This window comes from Taudactylus pleione, unplaced genomic scaffold (genome assembly GCF_031769625.1).
Source record: "Taudactylus pleione unplaced genomic scaffold, aTauple2 ptg000162l, whole genome shotgun sequence".
Classification (NCBI taxonomy): Eukaryota; Metazoa; Chordata; class Amphibia; order Anura; family Myobatrachidae; genus Taudactylus; species Taudactylus pleione.
In genome coordinates this window covers 5,478,058-5,495,053 of record NW_028284564.1, presented here as the reverse complement: position 1 = coordinate 5,495,053, position 16,996 = coordinate 5,478,058, and the positions used below count along the sequence as shown (strand labels likewise).

The window sequence follows — 16,996 nt, the reverse complement described above, 5'->3', positions numbered from 1 at the left end:
CCATGTGCGGGTGTCCCTGAGACCCCGCACATGAGTCTCTACTGTTGGGCTTTACCTCATGATAGCAAATCAGCATGAAGCCTCCCTGCTCGGCCTCACGTGACAGAGTATAACACACTGATTCCGCAGTTCTCACGGAATCAGTGTGTTCTCGCGCAAGAGTCCCATTCTTATGATGTGGGGAAAAAGCTATTTAATTGAATAGCTAATCCCTGCATCACAGGACTTTTGCATGAGAATTAGCTGAGGGTGAAACCCTGCGGCTAATTGAATATGCCCTCTGGACTGCAAGGCACCTCTTCAGATCGTAGAATGCATTATATATATATATATATATATATATATATATATATATACATACATACACTATAGGAAACCAACAGTCCTATCATGTAACTGATATACCGAAGAACGCTCACCACTGCATCAAATGGATATAAATAAATACAACCTGGATGTAGGGGTATGTGCAGTTGTGGGGCACCCTGGGGACCGACGCACATTTCACCTGCATGGCTTTATCATGGGGAATTAGCTCCAAATTTCACTATGATTTATGCCCCTATCATGATATAATATGTGTTTCCTCATCATAAATAAACTATTATTTTCACCATAATTAATCACCATTGTCCACAAAATAAAACATTAATTAGTTTTGACTATAATAAAATTATAAATGAATATTGGCTCCTTAATAAATTATTTATTACTGTCTCTTCAATAATTCAAAGTTCTCTCCCTAAAAATTATTTACCTTATTTGTATTTCTGTTCTGACAAGCTAGATAACACAGATGTGCATTAAGCTATCTTGTCTGTGACAATCATGTCTAAAAATGCAGCTTTTTCTGGTTGTTTGAGAAACAGTTTGTGGCTTTGCAAATTGCCAAATATTGAGCATTCAGTCTCCAAACAGACATAGATTTTATTTTTTTCAGAGGCACATAGGTCTTCTAAATAACAAAGGGATAGAATGTTCATGTTTGGTGAAGAAATCCTTCAATGTAAGGTTACGTCCCATCCTGTGGAGTTCTATTCAACTTTGGAGAATTTGGTTGTGAGGACAAAAGAAAGACCTCTTTGCAGTAGTTTTTCTGGAATCGGTATGAAATACCTCCCCCCCAAGTGCCTAACCCTAATCCCCCCTCTAAGTGCCTAACCCTAACCCCCTCTTCCCCACTGACTAAACCTAAGTCCCCCGGGGGTTGCCTAACCCTAAGTCACCCCCAGGGTGCCTAACCCTAAACCTCCCTCCCCCTAGCCTAACCCTAACCCTCCCAGGGGGATGCCTAACCCTAAGTCCCCCCCAGGTGCCCTACACCTAAACCTACCACCCCATGGCTGTCCACTCGCAGCGCTTGGCACCCCTTCGATCGGGATGCCGGGCGCCTGTCTCCCGGCGTCAGGAAAATGACAGGCGTCTAGATATAGATGCCTGTCATTTAACCCATGCCGAGATAAAGCAATCGGGAAGCCGGCTGTCGGGATCATGTCAGCCGGCTTCCCGATTGCATCCCGTTTTTCCTGCTTTCTTGATAACTGGTAGTCTGAAAGGTTAAAGTATAAATAGGTTTCCCCTTTCCACTTTTTGACATTGCCACTGGTGCCCACATCTGTTTGGTCATGTATAGTACTTCTCCTATTTGAGTCATATACTTTGCTCTTGTAGCGGTTCCTAAAAAATGTACCACAAACTTTAAATTGTGTCCTTGATTACTCAAGTCTGTGATGCTGAGAGAAGTGACACTGTTGAATATACAGTATCTTGTTCAATGGCAGTATTTTATGTTTGAATATTCTGCAATGACAGCATTTTGGTATTTGGGCGTTTCCTTTTTCCTTTTAAAAGGTAAGTAAATCAGAATGATGTTTGTCGATAATGTTTTTTTATACTTGATTTGCCAAACTTGTAGTTGGTCTGTAAAGATAGTGCTACAAATTTGAGTCTCAATGTTTTGGATTTCACTCCTGGCTTTTGTGACCTCATTATTGGATCCATTGATATTGAGCAGATCAGGTCCAGTGAGCATTTATTCATTATAGATATCCACTGCCTGTATAATTGTCAATTGAGCTTTCCAATGGTTGGGATGTTCTGGACACTAAAACTTAAGTGTGAAAGTTTCTTAAAAGTCTGGCAGCATATATAGAACACTGAGAATAGACAAGACATACGAGGGATCAGCAGGGGCATTGTCAAAACTTTGTGGGCCCCATAGCAACATTTGAAGGGACCCCTTCCAGTAGTTGTTAATTTTATGCCCCATAGTATTGCCCTGGTTAATTTTATGCAATATCATACAGTACTAGTGCTCTAGTTTGTTTTATGCTTCATAGTTGTGTCCTAGTTAATTTTTTGCCCTATAGATGAGCCCTTGTTCTTATTATACAACACAGTGGCATCAGTTCATATTATGTCACATTGTATTCCCCTCAGTTCATAATTTTCCACACTGTAGTGCTGCCAGTATGCCCTATACCTCACGGTGCCTCCTGCATGCATTATGCCACACAGGGGGTGTGGAGCAACCAGCTCCAGAGGGGGATACTTCCTAAAGCAGGACATTCCATTTTATGTTGAGTCCTTCTTATTTAGGCACATACAGTCAGGTTCATAAATATTGGGACATTGACAGAATTTTCAGATTTTGGCCTCTATTCACCACCACAATGGTTTTGAAATGAAACAAACAAGATGTGCTTTAACTGCAAACTTTCAGATTTAATTTGAGGGTAATTACATACAAATCGGGTGAACGGTGTAGGAATTACAACGGTTTCAATATGTGCCTCCCACTTTTTAAGGGGCCAAAAGTAATAGGACTATCAACTCAAAAGCTATTTCATGGACAGGTGTGGGCTATTCCCTCGTTATTTCATTATCAATTAAGCAGGTAAAAGGTCTGGAGTTTATTCTAGGTGTGACATTTGCCTTTGGAATCAGTTGCTGTCAACTCTCATTATGAGATCCAAAGAGCTGTCACTATCAGTGAAGCAAGCCATCATTAGGCTGAAAAATCAAAACAAACCCATCAGAGAGATATCAAAAACATTAGGTGTGGCCAAATCAACTGTTTGGAACATTCTTAAAGAGAAAGAACGCACCAGAGAGCTCAGCAACACCAAAAGTCCACGGAAAACAACTGTGGTGGATGACAAAAGAATTATTTCCCTTGTGAAGAAAAACCCCTTCACAACAGTTGGCCAAATCAAGAACACTCTCCAGGAGGTAGATGTATATGTGTCAAAGTCAAAAATCAAGAGAAGACTTCACAAGAGTGAATATAGAGGGTTCAACACAAGATGCAAACCATTGGTGAGCCACAAAAACAGGAAGACCATATTAGAGTTTCCCAAACAACATCTAAAAAAGCCATTACAGTTCAGGAACAACATCCTATTGACAGATGAGACAAAGATCAACTTGTACCAGAGTGATGGGAAGAGAAGAGAAGGAAAGGAACTGCTCATGATCCAAAACATACCACCTCATCAGTGAAGCATGGTGGTGGTAGTGTCATGGCGTGGGCATGTATGGCTGCCAATGGAACTGGTTCCCTTGTATTTATTGATAATGTGACTGCTGACAAAAGCAGCAGAATGAATTCTGAAGTGTTTCGGGCAATATTAAATGCTCATATTCAGTCAAATGCTTCAGAACTCATTGGACAGCGCTTCACAGTGCAGATGGACAATGACCCGAAGCATACTGCAAAAGCAACCAAAGAGTTTTTTAAGGCTAAAAAGTGGAATGTTATGCAATGGCCAAGTCAATCCCCTGACCTGAATCTGATTGAGCATGCATTTCACTTGATGAAGACAAAACTGAAGGGAAAATGCCCCAAGAACAAGCAGGAACTAAAGACATTTGCAGTAGAGACCTGGCAGAGCATCACCAGTAATGAAACCCAGCATCTGGTGATGTGTATGCTTTCCAGACTTCAGGCTGTAATTGCCTGCAAAGGATTTGCAACAAAGTATTAAAAAGTGATAGTTAGATTTAGGATTGTTTAGTTTGTCCCATTACTTTTGGCCCCTTAAAAAGTGGGAGGCACATATAGAAACCGTTGTAATTCCTACACCGTTCACCTGATTTGGATGTAATTACCTTCAAATTAAATCTGAAAGTCTGCAGTTAAATCACATCTTGTTTGTTTCATTTCAAAACCATTCTGGTGGTGAATAGAGGCCAAAATATGAAAATTCTGTCAATGTCCCAATATTTATGGACCTGACTGTAGGACCTCATTCAGAGTCGGTCACAAGCGCTAAGCGCTCATAACCAACTCAATGTTTTGGTCCTGCGCACGTGCAGTGGTCACACTGTGCATGCGCAAGCCCCGGAGCGAGAAAGAAACTCTCTCGCTCCAGAGCTCACTACAAAAAGGGCGGCTGTTGATGTTGATTGACAGCTCATCCCGTTTTGTAGGTGGGGCATGGGGGTGGTTACATAAGTGGAGGTGTTCCTGATGAAATGCTTGCAGTTTTGTGGGCAGCCGCACTGACATCAGCAGTGATTATAAGTGGGGAGTTTCCTGCTCGATCAGAGCAGGAAGCTCCCTGGGCCTTGCAGCTGCCTAGACCCAACCTTAGGGTCTCATCGCAAACCCTGATGGTCACGATGGTCTTCACCATCGCGACCATCACCCTGGTCGGTCGCTAAGCTGTGGGTGGTAACCCAAAGCTTAGCTAGTGACCTGGAGGCCGCACTTAAAAAAAAGAAGTGGCCGCCCTCATTCAGAACAAGCAGTCATTTCTTGCAACCACCTCTGAATGAGGGCCATTGTCTCTTTCTAGGACAGTTTTAATCTCTGAGCTCATTTCCTGCCCCCCCACCTTCACAAACAAGGAAAACATTATTTTCCGACAGTGCTGGGATTACTGATTCATTTAACTGTGTTCTGCATGAAACAGGATTGTAGGAGATTAATCTTATCAGTGTGGAGCTTTATTGAGAGGAAGATAGAGATTACACTGATGGGTCCCCCTGTTCAGACCCAATTTCTTAGCATGCAATTTCAGGAACTTGGCAACTATATCAGCCTGGTCTGGGGCCCCCTAAGTATTTGGGCCCCACAGCAATGGCACCTCTTGCACCCACTATAGCTATGCCCATGGACTTTGGTATATGAGGTTGACAGTCACCATATTGAAATTCATAATGGCGACTTCAGAATGTTGACATGGTGAAATGTTTGCATGTTCAGCATATCAACATTGATGAAATGTCAACATGATCAGAATGAAGACAAGCCATTTTTAAGGTAATAGTAACCTTAATGCTAACTCTAACCCCTAAACCTAATACTAAAGCCAACATTTTATCTATGTTGACATTTTGTTCATGTGGACATTTTCCAGTTGTCGACATGTTAGATGTCAACATTTTCCATTTGGTGTCTTCATTATGACTGTTGACATAGTGATTGTTAAGATGTCCAATGCATACTGCATACTGTAAGGATTGTCAATCACCATGTGAGAGTCTGGATGCCTGCACTATTCTTAATGTGCTATGGATGGAAACAGCAAGGTGTGATTGCAGTCTTCAATTCAACCTAGTAACAAACCTCTAACATGTTTGGCATTCATGTTTTGCCTCCAATCAACAACCACTTTTATCAGCCTACGCAAATTCAGTGGAGCAGTATTTTAAAAGTCTTCACCTCCTACTGTCGGTTATGGCAACTTTTGGCCATGGTGCAAAAAGCAATTTGCATGCAGGGTACTGTCTAATATCCCCTCTCATTGGAGACACATCCTCAGCTGCAATTTGACAGCTGACATAAGATGAACCCAACTAGAGCTGAGAATAACAAAATAATGGAGTATTCAGAAGCCAGTTTATCAAACATAAGAGTCATCAGGAACTTTTAAGGAACCAGGAAAGATATGTTGGTGTAATGGTTAGCACTACTGCCTCACAGCACTGAAGTCTTGGCTTGGAATACAACCTCGACCTTAATTGTGTGGAGTTTGTATATTCTCCCAATGCTTGCATGGGATTCTCTGGGTACTCTGGTTTCCTCCAACAATAAAAAATATATCAGTAGGTTAATTGGCACCTGAAAAACAGTAACCTTACTGTGTATGTGTGTGTACATGTGGTAGGGAATTATAAATTGTAAACACCACTGGCACAGGGACTGATAAGAATGGCCAAATACTGTATTCTGTAAAGTGTATGTGCTATATCAATAACTGTTAATAAATAATAAGATATGTACCATTAATATAAATACTATGAAAATTACTCTCAAAAGTTAGGAGATCACTGCAAATTTGTAAGTACATTGGCTATATATGTTTTAGGGTTTGTCCAGCTCTGCACTTAAGAATGCAACTAATTAAATAATTCTATTACATTAATAGTAAAATACTTAGTTTTATTTCAAATATTTTGAACAAAGCATCAAAGAAAATAAAGTAACTTGTTTAACTTGGCAAAAACAAGTATAAATATATTGCAGTTGATAATATAATGCCTATGCCTATGTTCCTCTTCCTATTTTCTTATTTTGAAAATGTATTAAAACATTGAAAATACACTTAATATGCAAAGATGAAATGTCATAAATAATCCCTTATGTATATATAGATACATAGTCAAAATTATATACATACTGTACATATATTTAGAGAGAGAGAATATGAGAATATGTTGAAAAAAGATGAAAAAAAAAATCAGTGTTGTGGGGACTTGTTCAGTTCCTATGAATTTGTTTTTGGAAGGATCACTCTTATAACATTAAAGGAGGTATCCTGGTGCACAATGTGCATGTACTTTATTGAGTATGTTTCTATGGAGTTCTGCAAATCTTCATTTAATTGGTCTAGCCATCTTGCCAACTTACTGTTTAGGTCCACATAAACAGGATCACAGTTGTTTTTTCTAAAAAAAAAATTTGCTCTTTGTTGGTGCTTTAATCCACATTGCGACTTTATTTACAGTCATTTAATAAAGTAAGATAAGGTATCTTCTTTAATCTAAAGAAGCCATTTTGTACTTCAGAGAGCCAGTTTGAAGTTGGAAACATCGTAAGTGAGTTCTGCTTCAGGTCACATTAGAGATGAATGGTTTGGATTCATAGAGATCTGACAGAACCAAATTTATGGTTTCCAAGTAGAACTGAGTTGTGACTCGGGTCTTCCGGCAAAATTGTGTTCTCAAAATGAGGCAAAACATAATTTTCTCAGAAATCTTTTATCTCACATGTTTTGTGATTTCAGGCATCATCTAATAAAGGAGAGTTCATGGGGAGGTTTGCGAGCTGTGGCTGTGTTGCAAAAGTTGTCATTAGAGAGAGTTGTAGATGGATGGAGTGGGTGGACAAAGGGTGTAGAAGAATGCAATTTCAATCTGTATGTCTGTTAGGATCAGACACTAGCAAGCAATCTGCAATGCAGCCTACTCCTGTTTTTATTTATTGAAGTGACCTGCACCTACAATTGTCTTTCACAAGGCTATCTCTATCTACACTGCAGTATATAATGTTAATATGGTGAAGAGACAGTACTGTGATCAGATTTCAAACTTTGCTGACTATTTGGTGGACAGAGAAGCAGTCTTGTAAAATGTACATGTCATGGGGAGATAAAGGTACAGACACTAAAGTTAGTAATCTGCACAGGCTCCTACTTGTATTTGAGAGTCTGAGCTGTACTTAATGTATGCACATGTAAAGGTTGTACATCTATATCTTGGTGTATATGTGTGTACAATTTGTGCATTAGTGACAAAGAATGTGATTGCAAGCTTAGTTTACCAAAACTACTATGATGTGTCTGAATGAGCTGTACCCCAAAACCTTACATATTTTTCTTTTTTTAAAAATATCAAAACTTTTTATTAATTTTCTGTATATATCTCAAGAGAAGATTGTTTGTGTTTGAGAGGCAGTATATATTACTGTACTGGCTGGGTGTTGTGACCCCATTTGAGGCACCCCAAAATAATAATACCTGAAAAAAAAATACTTTTTCTGGTTTAAAAATAAATATCAATTCTTTTAATTCAGGTCTGATGCTGGCTGTGGCCTGTAAATTTCTGTAGAGCATTGCAGCAGTTGCAAGAATAGTTCCATTTGAAATGCTGGCAATTTAAGCAAAAGGTAGTAACCAGGTGGAAATAACCTTTTATATGCTTTAGTGACTGGAAGAAAAGCAAGAAGGCCTTATGACATACACATCAAGCCATGAAATAGGGAGAGGAGGGACATGTTACCACTTTGCAGGAAACCAGGAAATACTCAGTTTTATTCAAGCTACTAAAACCATATTAAATTGTAAACTTTGAAATGAGTTCAGACACTGCCAGTCTGAGTCAGGTCACACCCTTAATTAAACTACTGGAAAAGCAGCTAGAGAAGCTGATGGAGGAGATGAAAGTTAGTGATTTTGCTAAGTTTGTTGGACTTGTAGAATATGTTTTTATTTGCTTTGTCAGGACCATAGGGTTTGCAACATCTTGCAATTGGATAATTAAATTTTGGCAACCATGATTGATCCTAGGTTTAAGTCCTATGTAATGTCTTTCTTTCCAATTGACAGAGATCCCAAAAGATGCAAAGAGCTGCTTGTGAGCAAGTTTTCAGCTTAAGTGGCACATGACACAACATCTCCTGCTTCAATTTCTCCTGCAAATTCTATTTCAAGAGACATACAGATGATAAGTCAACTCAGTGCACCAGAAAGAAACATTATAACATCTGGTCAGGCTTAAATGAAATGCCCATGTACAGTATATTGACACCTCTATGATGACTCAATCTGATACAGTAAGCAGCAATAGAATGGTGGAGGATAATGTTAATAATAATGCACAAATTATCTTTTCATACAGTCCCTCTGAATACTGGGATGAAAAAATAGCAATTTGTAGCCATTTGAACAAATTAACTATGGTGTACTTAAGCTGCCCACCCTCCAGTGTGTACTTGGAAAGAGTGTTTAACTTTGTGAGTGATCAACATAGGAGGTTACTTCCAAAAAATGTGGAAATACTGATGTTCATATAAATGAACTACAAATTCTATGAGGAATACCTTTGCCACCAATTACAAACAGAGACTGTAATGGTGGATTCCAGTGGAGATGTTTAATATTGTGTGATGCAAGTGATGATGAGGATGATGACATCTTGAACTTTGAGGATGATTAAAACAAGAGACCCACTGATGAATATGAGTCAACTCATCTTACCAGAGAGAAACATCATGACATCTGGTCAAGCTTTATAAGAACTGTTGACATATATTAACACCTCTACCATGACTCTATCTGATACAGTAAGAATCAATAGAATGGAGAAAAATTACTTTAATAATAATGTACAGTACCAGTCAAAGTTTGGACACACCTTCTCATTCAATGGTTTTTGTTTATTTTAATTATTTTCAACATAGTAGATTAATACTGAAGACATCAAAACTATGAAATAATACATATGGAATTAAGTTGTAAAAAAAGGGTTAAACAAATCAAAATATGTTTTATATTTTAGATTCCTCAGAGTAGCCCCTTTTTACTTTGATGACAACTTTGCACACTCTTGGCATTCTCTCAGTCAGCTTCATGAGGTAGTCTCCTGGAATGGTTTTCCAACAGTCTTGAAGGAGTTCCATGAGGTGCTGAGCACTTGTTGGCTGTGTTTCCTTCACTCTGCTGTCCAACTCATCCCAAACCAGCTGAATTGGGTTTAGGTCAGGTGATTGTTGAGGCCAGGTCATCTGACGTAGCACTCCATCACTTTCCTTCTTGATCAAGTAGCCCTTACATAGCCTGCAGGTGTGTTTGGGGTCATTGTCTTGTTGAAAATTAAATGATGGTCTCAGTAAGTGCAAACCAGATGGGATGGCATGGTGCTGCAGAATGCTGTGGTAGCCATGCTGGTTAAGTGTGCCTTGATTTTTTATAAATCACCAACAGTGTCACCAGCAAAGCATCCCAACACCATCACACCTCCTCCTCCATGCTTCACAGTGGGAACCACACATGCAGAAACCATCTGCTCACCTTCTCTGCATCTCACAAAGACACGGTGATTGGAACCAAAAATCTCAAATTTGGACTCATCTGACCAAAGTACAGATTTCCACTGGTCTAATGTCCAATCCTTGTGTTTCTTGACCCAAACAATTCTCTTCTTCTTGTTGTTTATCCTCAGTAGTGGCTTCTTCACAGCAATACGACCATGAAGGCCTGATTCACGCAGTCTCCTCTGAACAGTTGATGTTGAGATTTGTCTGCTACTTGAACTCTGTGAAGACTTTATGTGGTCTCTAATCTGAGGTGCTGTTAAGTAGCGGTTTCTGAGGCTGGTAACTCTAATGAACTTATTCTCTGCAGCAGAGGTAACTCTTGGTCTTCCTTTCCTGGGGCGGTCCTCATGAGAACCAGTTTCATCATAGTGTTTCATGGTTTTTGCAACTGCACTTGAGGATACATTCAAAGTTCTTGAAATTTTCCGTATCGACTGACCTTCATGTCTTAAAGTAATGATGGACTGTCGTTTCTCTTTACTGAGTTGAGTGGTTGGTGCCATAATATGGATTACAACAGTAGTCAAATAGTGGTGTCCACTGTGTACTAAACCTACCTCTGCACAACACAACTGATGGTCTCAAACACATTAAGAAGGCAAGTAATTCCACAGATTGACTCTTGACAAGGCACACCTGTTAATTCAAAACCATTCCAGGAGACTACCTTGTGAAGCTAATTGAGAGAATGCCAAGAGTGTGCAAAGCTGTCATCAAAACAAAAGGGGGATAAATTGAGGAATCTAAAATATAAAACATATTTTGATTTGTTTAACACTTTTTTGTTTACAACATAATTCCATATGTGTTCTTTCATAGTTTTGATGTCTTCAGTATTAATCTACTATGTTGAAAATAATTAAAATAAACAAAATCCATTGAAAGAGAAGGTGTGTCCAAACTTTTGACTGGTACTGTACATATTTGGAGCCCCTTGTACAAACTAGCTATGGTGTATTACTACCTGCGATTGTCATACGAGGCTACTTCCAAAAAATGTGAGAAAACTGATGTTCATCAAAATTAACTGCAAATTCTATGAGGAATACCACCAATTACAAATAGAGAGCCTGATTCATCACAGTTTGCAATTGCAACAGCATACGCAGCTCAGCTGATGGTGCATACTGCGCATGCGATCTGCGATCTGTCATGTACACAGTTACAAAGCCATCTCAGAGTGAGTGACATGACATCAGCATTTGGGGGTGGTGATGGGGGAGTGCTTGGATAAATGCAGGCATGTCTGCCTGTTTAAATTCCTTTTCCTGGTTGTGCATAAAATAGCCACTGCATTCGCAGCTGGAGTACTCATTGCATGTGACAAGACTTGCAATTTCTGAGACAGGTGAGACTTGCTGTAATTCTGCATGAGGGTCCAATTTTACTCAATGTACCAATGTATACGCAGGACTGCAAGGTCTTACAAATGCGAGAAAGTGGTAGTGGGCGTCTTTATGCTGGCTGAGCAGTTGTAAAACATTACCATACTTTTGCAGCAATACTGCATAAGTAATTGCAGCTGCAAATGCAATAGCCGTCTGTAATGAATCAGGCCTAAAGACTTTAACAGTGGATTCCTGAGTGGATGAGCTAATACTGTGTGATGATGATAATGATGATGATGATGATGATGATGATATTAACAACAGTGACAAGGGTGATAATGAGGATGATGACATCTTCAACTTTGAGGATGATTACCACTGTTAGCTTTAAACCCATTGGTAGCTTAGTTCAACCAAAGCAATAAAATGTTTTCTTTTGAGGGGGCCAAAACAAACCAAGCACTTCAGTCAGAAAAGTGGCAGTTCCTGTCACTGAAGTGCTTGACTGTACATGTAATTTTTAATATACAGCATAAGGGTGGGTGGAAGGTCCAAGGACAATTCCACCATGCACCATTTTTCATTATGGGCTTTGCCAATATTGTGTGTGTTTAAAAGGCAGCATATATTGCTGTACTTAATGGGTGTTTTGGCCCTAAATCAAAATTGTATTAATTGTAATCAAAATTCTGACATCATTAAGACAAGATTACAAGTCTACATGTGATTTGCACCACTATGCTACCTGTCAAAACCGAATAATTGGGTAGGACAGAATCTGTTTGCCAATCAGGAAAACCTGCACGACGCCATCTTGTGAATGGCAGCAAGACTCCATTTTAGAAAGGAAAGCTTACACAAGTGCCAAAATACATAGTACACAACTGAAATCGCGAGGTGTTTTGGATATTATTTTTAAACCTTACTTATTATAGGAAGAAATGGAATAATTCACACCAATACCAACTTTAAAATAAATGACAATGTTCTACTCTACAAGCAAATCAATTATACATGTATTATGGTATTAATGTCAAATCAGACTTACAACATAAAAAAACAAACAAGTTCAGCAACAGTGACAAAATGATTATTTGCAATGCCTAGCAGAGATGCACAAGGTGACAGTCAGCCCTGTTTATACTTACAGCCCAGCGCCCCACGACTCTCATGACCTACGATCTCTCCTGCTCAGCCCGACTGACCGCCCCTCCCCTTTTTGATCAATCTTTTACACTTTTTCCTCTCTGCTACTAACATATTCTAAAATGGCGAATATTAATTAATTAATTCAATATTCATGCGCACTAAACATTTCACTGATAATATGTTTTAATCATAACAAAACCTATAATCTCCTTTCTATGTTCTCAAAATATTGGTGACCGCTCATAGGCCAAGGCTGTTCTGATTAGCTCCCTTCTTGCTTAGACAGATCTGAGACATCCTGTCTTCTAGTCTGTTAGTACTAACCCATGATTCTGTCTTGTCTAGTAAAGAAATAGTTTTCCACAGTTCTGATTTATACCTATTTCCGTAATAACACTTATACCTTTTAGATTAAACAATATTAACCAATAATAACTGTTGCTTTGTTGCTTCAGACACACACCTGCCTACTTTAGAGAGAGGGTACACCTCATCTCTAGGCCTGAGGCCATTCGACACATGTCGGTCCTCCGTAACTTACAACTAATATATATTCTAAATCATTTCTATGTACTCTTAATTGCAATGAAAATAATGAAAGACATAAGCATGCATATATTCGTGAATTGCTGAAGGAATATGTACGGTCACATATTCCGGCGTTATCAGTTCCATCCTCATGAAATTTGAGGGGTCATAACTCCGAAAAAAGTTCATATCTCTGAAGAAAGTTCATATCTCTCATATGTCGCATCATCTGATTTCTTCTTAATGCATTGGAACATCTTCTTGAAGCATCTCACTAATATATGGAAAATCAACATTATCATGACAAAAAATATTAATCTTCCCATTGCGTGCATAATGTCGCCAAACCAATTTCCAACCCATGCAAACCACGTGCTGGGGTTCAACCAGGTGAACCAACTGTCGGGAATCACACCTTCACGTTTATTTCGTTCTGCAAATTCATTTTTTACCTGAGTAATTTCATTTAACCTTTCTTTTATTACTTCTTCTGCATTGGAAGAATTTGTAATGTAGGTACAACACTGTAATCCATACACCGTCTGTAATGTTACACAATATCCTGAAGTTGCCGCTGTAAGATAATCCAACACCATTCTATGTTGCATTAATTCTGTCTTTATGGCCTGAAGTTCCCTTCCCACAAATCTAAAAGTACCATCATATATGTCTGTGATATTATTTATTAGATCTCCTAGTTCCTGTATCATTCTTTGATTTGCAGTTATTCCCCATGTACCAAATGTTACCAAATCCCAAACCAACCTTGTACCCTTGTGACAATGAAAAAAGATGTCTGTACCTCTCATGTACTAAATTTATTTCCCTTTTTACCCTTTTTCCCTTTTCCGGGAGTGAATGTTGCATATATGTTTCTTTTAGATCCTTATGTTTAATTACCACTGCGTCAGGTAGCAATGTTCCTATAAAACATATTCCAAAAGAGTTTACCGGTAACCATTTATAAGCCCTCTGTCCACACACGTAATATAACCCCTGTGGCCATGTCCATGGTCTATTAGACAATATGTTTGAAAAAGTATCATAAGGAACATTGCAACGGGCACTCTTTTCATCTGTACCTTTTTGTTCCTGTGCACACTCCACCATACAATGATTGCATGTTATATTGTACCCCAACACTCCATCTGCCATCACACATTTCACCAATTAATTTACACATTCTTTATTGTTAGGTTTTGTGTATTTAATCATTTCTAAAAGAGCCTTTCCCCAGTCACGTTTGGTTTTAAAAGGACCTTCTTGCAAGACTGTGTTACACACGCTGGTTCCCAAATAGGTCCCTTCGGCTCCCTCTTCCCATACCGTTTTGTTAATGCATGTAATATTACCTTGGTTATACCTCTGATACTTTGTTAATTTTAAACCCATGGAGCCATTCACATTATAAGGTTCAAGTGTGTGGATTCCACATAACGAGTGAAATGTTGTTTGATTTGAGTGTAATGGAATAGCCATTAACCCAACATTCCCTGAATGGTATGGTAGATGACTGCATACCCAACAATCAGTTAACCTTATTGTTTTCCCAATCAACTCATGATAGGTGTCCAGTGAAGAAATGTCAGTTTGTATAGAGGTACTATCTTTACACCATTGTACACACCTTGTTTCTGGATTTAGACCACAATATTCACATATACACCTTGGAATTGGAGACAACACACATTTTTTCCCTTCTACTACAGCTCTTCTTCTTCGATCTTTTGCCAGGTACCAGATTGCAGTATTTAAATTTTTAATTACCTGTATTTTCTTTTCAACCATTTTAAGAATTTTTACCTCTGTCTTTGGACCATCCTCTGATCCATACCTATACCTGAGAGTATCAGTATTAAAAGAAGTGTGTGTGTCTTTTATGATGTTCCCTACAATCATGGATTTTAAAACAGGAGTGGAGTCTACCATCATAACCCCAGCAGTACCCCTAGGATAACTCTCCACACCATCCTCATCCATCACCAATGCTTGCCAGCCCTTATGCAAAAATTAAAAAATTTAAAAATGCAACAAAAATAATTGTCCCAATCAATGAATACACAGAGACTTGATCACCGATAGCCATCTTTCTTTTTCTTTATTCACAACCCACAGAAACATCACAAAGGATATTTCCCAATTCCGTGAACCTTATCTTGGTTGTTTGAACTATGATTTTATTCAGGCCGATTGCCAAATAGCTTTATTAAATTCAAACCACAGTCAATGTCTTTATCTGCGTCCCCTTTTGCTGTAACTGGCCTCTCCGCTGGGTCGGAAACCTTCTTGCAGTGTGCCGCATGAATCCAATTGTCTTTTTCAGCTACTTTTAGGGACGTCGAGATGGTTAGCAGAACCTGGAATGGGCCTTGCCACCTATCTACGAGACAACCAGAATGCAAGAAATTTCTCACCATTACATAGTATCCAGGCTGGACATCATGACAAGGTCCCTCTGGGAGTCCTTTCATAAGCTTTCCTTGCTTTTCTTGCAATGTCTTCAGATGCTGTGAGAATTGTATAACATAGTCCGTAGTTAAATCATGTGACAATGACAAGTCTACTGCTGGACTTACAATCATGTTAGGCAGTTTTCCAAAAAGTATCTCATAAGGTGACAAGTTAAGTGGCCGTTTCGGAGTGGTGCGGATGCTATACAAAACCAGGGGCAAAGCCTCCAGCCAATTCATGGCAGTCTCCATACCCATCTTAGCTAATTTATTTTTAATAGTCATGTTAACTCGTTCAATTTGCCCTGACGCCTGAGGTCGATATGGCGTATGTAAGCTACTTTTTATGCCCATATATTGACACATTGCTTGAAATACCTTCCCTGTAAAATGTGTACCTCTATCACTTTCAATAACAAATGGTATACCATATCTAGACACAAATTCCTGTACCAATTTCTTTGCTGTGAATGACGCAGTACATGAGACAACGGGAAATGCTTCTACCCAACCTGAAAACATATCGGTTATTGTTAAGACATACTGAAAATTTCTTACTTTAGGCATTTGAATAAAATCAATCTGCAATCTTTGAAATGGACCAGTGGAGGGAGGAATGTGGGATGGTTCTGTGGGAATCGATTTCCCAGGATTCGCCCTCAGGCAGATGAGACATGAGCAAGACTTACCCTCTGCGTAAGATGAAAACCCAGGTGCACACCAGTAGCTCCCAATAATTTTACACATTCCCTCTCTTCCTACATGGGTCATCCCATGTGCAGCTTCTGCCAGCGCTGGAAGGAGGGATCTAGGAGCCACTGGTCTACCCTTACCATCTCTCTACAGACCATCACCATCTTGCACACATCCCTTCATCCTCCACATGGCATGTTCCTGTGCAGTGCATACCTTCTGCGCTTCTATTAGCTTTTGCTGATCTATAGTCTGAAAAATATTAATTTTTACAGTGGTGTGATTCACGACAGTTGCCATTCTGGTGGTTTCATCCGCCCTCTTGTTACCCAATGACACGGGGTCATTTCGTGAGGTGTGAGATTGACACTTAACAACTGCTACCTGGGCAGGGAGTTGTATAGCCTCAATAAGCTCTTTTACTTGTCCGGCATGAGATATTCGGGCACCCGAAGCAGTCAAGTATCCCCGCATAGCCCATATCATACCAAAATCATGCACGACGCCATAATCTGGAGTCTGTAAAAATGTTAACCATCCGGCCCTCAGCCAGGTGACAGGCTCTGGTAAGAGCCACCAGTTCCGCAACCTGATCTGAGTGAGGTGGGCCCAATGGACCAGCCTCCAGGATTTCTGTATCATATACTACCGCATATCCCGTACAGAGTAATCCTGTTTCATTTTGCCTGTGACAACTGCCATCTGTGTAGTGTGTAAGGTCCGCTCCACTCAGTGGTGTGTCAGAGATGTCTGGTCTGATGGAGAAATTTTGCTGCAAATATTTCTCACAATCATGATCCAAATCC

The 16,996-nt window shown here is 39.4% G+C and overlaps 1 pseudogene; it reads right to left on the bottom strand.

Annotated features, from left to right (window-relative positions):
* LOC148521443 (uncharacterized) overlaps positions 1-16,664 on the bottom strand; it is a 56,240-nt pseudogene extending 39,576 nt beyond the window's left edge.
* Positions 16,665-16,996: the final 332 nt, after the last annotated feature.